Here is a 4,048-nt window from a genome sequence, read left to right as displayed (position 1 = left end):
AAAAAAAAAAAAAAAAAAGATACTGGCACCTAAGGTGACGTCACATCTCACCTGCTACAGTGTGCTAAGGGCATCAGGTGCATGATCTTATCACAACCTCAGACCCCTGGTGTCCCCATTTTCACAGGAAGAAACAGGCTCAGAGAAGCTAAGAACCAAGAAGCAGGGGAAGCCAGACTCAAATTTATTTCTACATGGTGCCAAACTCCTGTCTGCCTCCTATGAAAACCTGCGGCATCAGGGCATCCATGTGCCACACTCTGAGGTTACTCTCTCCCCACGGGAGTGAGCTCCTCAAGGCAAGACCTAGGTCTCTCCTCTTGAACGCCTAGCACTGGCTTGCCTGGCACAAAACAGGTATCCAATTAAGGCTTGTCCAAACAGCTTATGGGTTTCAGACTCTCCAAAACATGGGGTAAAAACCATTTTCTTTCTTCTGAAGGTCTCTATGGGCAACAGGGGATAAAATATCCCACATAAATCTAGGGAGAAAGACATTTTTATGAATCAGAAAAGCAATTTAGTGTCAATAATGTATTAATCCAGGGACTTCCCTGGTGGCACAGTGGTTAAGAATCCTCCTACCAATGCAGCAGGCACGGGTTCGAGCCCTGGTCCGGGAAGATCCCACGTGCTGTGGAGCAACTAAGACCGTGTGCCACAACTACTGAGCCTGTGCTCTAGAGCCCACGAGCCACAACTACTGAGCCTGCATGCCACAACTACTGAAGCCTGCACGCCTAGAGCCCGTGCTCTGCAACAAGAGAAGCCACCGCAATGAGAAGCCCACATACCACAACAAAGAGTAGACCCCACTTGCCACAACTAGAGAAAGCCCGTGCACAGCAACGAAGACCCAAAACAGCCAAAAATAAATAAATTTTTAAAAAATGTATTAATCCGGTTGATGAAGAGTCCATACCTCACACTGCCCTCCTTCAAATGTGAAGATGCTGCTGTGTCTGTCTCACCTCTGCAAGGCTTTGTGCCTGAGATCCTCTTCTGGTTTAGGGAGAAACACTTTTGCTTTCAGGGAGTTCCCAATCACTATGCATGGAGGAAAACTCATTTATACTGATGTGTTCATTATAATTAAGAAGTCAGGAAATCTGTTCGCAATATTGGAACTTTTGTACCCCAAACTACTGCTTTAACTGGTTATCCTCAATCATCTGCAAAGCTCATTTATGCAGAATAATTTGTTCCCAAATATGTTAAATAATTGGAGCATTGAGACCATCACCAAATATACTAATGACCTACTCTCTCCTTAATTAACATATTTAAAATAACCTAAATTATAAGTCTGGTCCAGAGGTGCCTCCGTTGAATGTGCTGAGAGATGAGGGGAAATGACACAATGTGAATGGAGCCAAAGCATCTCACTTGCTAAGGGTGAGTTAAGCATATCAGTTAACTGTGTCCTAGTGTTGGTCTCAGTCTAACTACATCTTCAGTTTTCATCCTGGTCTATGACAAAAGGTTGCTACAATGTTTGGTGAGTAAAATGATTTCTTCTAGGTGATCGAAGTGGGTGCTCTTCTATGATTAGAAGATAAAATAACTCTATGCATACAGTGGAGCATGTGAATCTATGCACATGCTCCAGCTTTTGAGACCACAAATAATAGAGCAGTGAGTCCTGATACAGACCAGCACACCCTTTAACCCAGCAACTCATTTCTAGAAATAGCTCTAAGAAAATAAACTCCTCAGACAAGATTTATACACAAAGTTGATCCTTAACAAAGAGCAAAAACCTAGAAACAACCTAAATATACAACAATTAAAAGGTAGTTAGATTATGAGATTTTCATATGGTAGAATATGCATTCATTCTAATATAGAGTGTTTTTGAAGAATATTTAATGGTCATTTTAAAATACTTTAAAAAGTAGAAATTTACAGTATAATACTGCCTTTATACTTACAGATCATACAACAGAGAGAGAGCCATAAATAGACATATATATATGCATATACCCACTACACTTGCTTACATGGGGCTGTCTCTGGAACAAGCAGAAGAGTGAAGAAGAAAAATCTGGAAAATGAATGAAGCATATCGAAATGGTTACTGGTTATCTTCTGTTGGTGGAATTGCACGATTCTTATTTTTATCTTTGTATCTTTATTTTCCAAATTTCTATGAGAACCTAAACTCTTGTGATTCAGAGAAAAAAATTAAAATTAAAACAAAATCAGATTAATAAACTGTATTTCAAGAAAGCTTGTCTATTGAAAAATTATCTTGATATTATTCTGAAAACTCAGAGACACAGATATAAGGATAAAGATACCCATCCATTTTGGGTTTCTGTTTTGCAGTTTTTGAAAACACTTTATATCCCTGTGGTTACCAGGGGCTGCAGGGAAGAAGAGGGGAGTTGTTGTTTAATGAGTACAGAGTAAAAAAAATATGCATTTACCTCTTGATTCAGGAATCCCATTCTAAGAATCTATCACAAAAATATATTGGCAAAAAAATGAAATGGCATATGCTCAAGGCTATTCATTTTAACAGTTTTATAACAGCAAAGTAATGGAAAAAACATAAATGCCTATCAATAGGGGAATAAATAGGGTACAACCTTACAATTTTAATAAGTTTTCATCAGAAACAGTACAGTTTCTTAATTGAAGTAGAGTTAATATACAATATTATGTAAGTTACAGGTGTATAATATAGTGATTCACAATTTTTAAAGGTTATACTTTATTTATAGTTATTATAAAATATTGGCTATATTCTCATATTGTACAATATATACTTGTAGATTATTTTATACATAATAATTTGTACCTCTTAATCCCCTATCCCTATATTACCCCTCTCCCCTTCCCTCTCCCCACTGGTAACCACCAGTTTGTTCTCCATATCTGTGAGTCTGTTTCTTTTTTGTTATATTCACTAGTTTGTTGTATTTTTTAGATTCCACATATAAGTGATATCATACAGATCCTGAATAGCCAAAACAACCTTGAGAGAGAAGAACAGAGCTGAAGGAAATTATGCTCCCTGACTTGACTATGCTTCAAAGCTACAGTAATCAAAACAGTATGGTACTGGCACAAAAACAGATACATAGATCAATGGAACAGAATAGAGAGCCCAGAAATAAACCCATGCACTCATGGTCAATTATTCTACAACAAAGGAGACAAGAATATGCAATGGAGAAAAGACAGTCTCTTTAATAAATGGTGCTCTGGAAAACGGTACAGATACCTGTAAAGGAATGAAATTAGAGCATTCTCTAAGACCATATACAAAAATAAACTCAAAATGGATTAAATACCTAAATTAAAACTGAAAACCATAAACCTCCTAGAGGAAAACACAGGCAGAACACTCTTTGACATAAATCGTAGCAATATTCTTTTTGATCTGTCTCCTAAAGCAATAAGGAGCAATAAGGAAATAAAACCAAAAATAAGCAAATGGGACCTAATTAAACTTAAAATCTTTTGCACAGCAAAGGAAATCATCAACAAAACAAAATGACAACATACTGAATGGGAGAAAATATTTGCAAATTATATGACCAATAAGGGGCTAATACTCAACATATGTAAACAGCTCATACAACTCAACATCAAAAAACAAACAACCTGATTTTTAAATGGGCAGGAGAGGGCTTCCCTGGTGGCACAGTGGTTGAGAGTCCGCTTGCCGATGCAGGGGACATGGGTTCGTGCCCTGGTCCGGGAAGATCCCACATGCCGCGGAGCGGCTGGGCCCGTGAGCCATGGCCGCTGAGCCTGCGCGTCCGGAGCCTGTGCTCCGCAACGGGAGAGGCCACAACAGTGAGAGGCCCACGTACCACAAAAATAAAATAAAAATAAAAAATGAAAAGCAGCCCAAAAAGCTTAACAAACACCTCATCAAAGAAGATATACAGATGGCAAAGAAGCATGTGAAAAGATGCACCACATTATATGTCATCAGGCAAATGTAAATTAATACAACAATGCAGTACTATTACACACCTATTAGAATGGCCAAAATCCAGAACACTGACAACACCAAATGCTGGCAAGAATGTGC

The sequence above is a fragment of the Lipotes vexillifer genome, unplaced genomic scaffold (genome assembly GCF_000442215.2).
Source record: "Lipotes vexillifer unplaced genomic scaffold, Lipotes_vexillifer_v1.1 scaffold232, whole genome shotgun sequence".
Classification (NCBI taxonomy): Eukaryota; Metazoa; Chordata; class Mammalia; order Artiodactyla; family Lipotidae; genus Lipotes; species Lipotes vexillifer.
Note: the sequence above shows the minus strand (reverse complement) of the source record.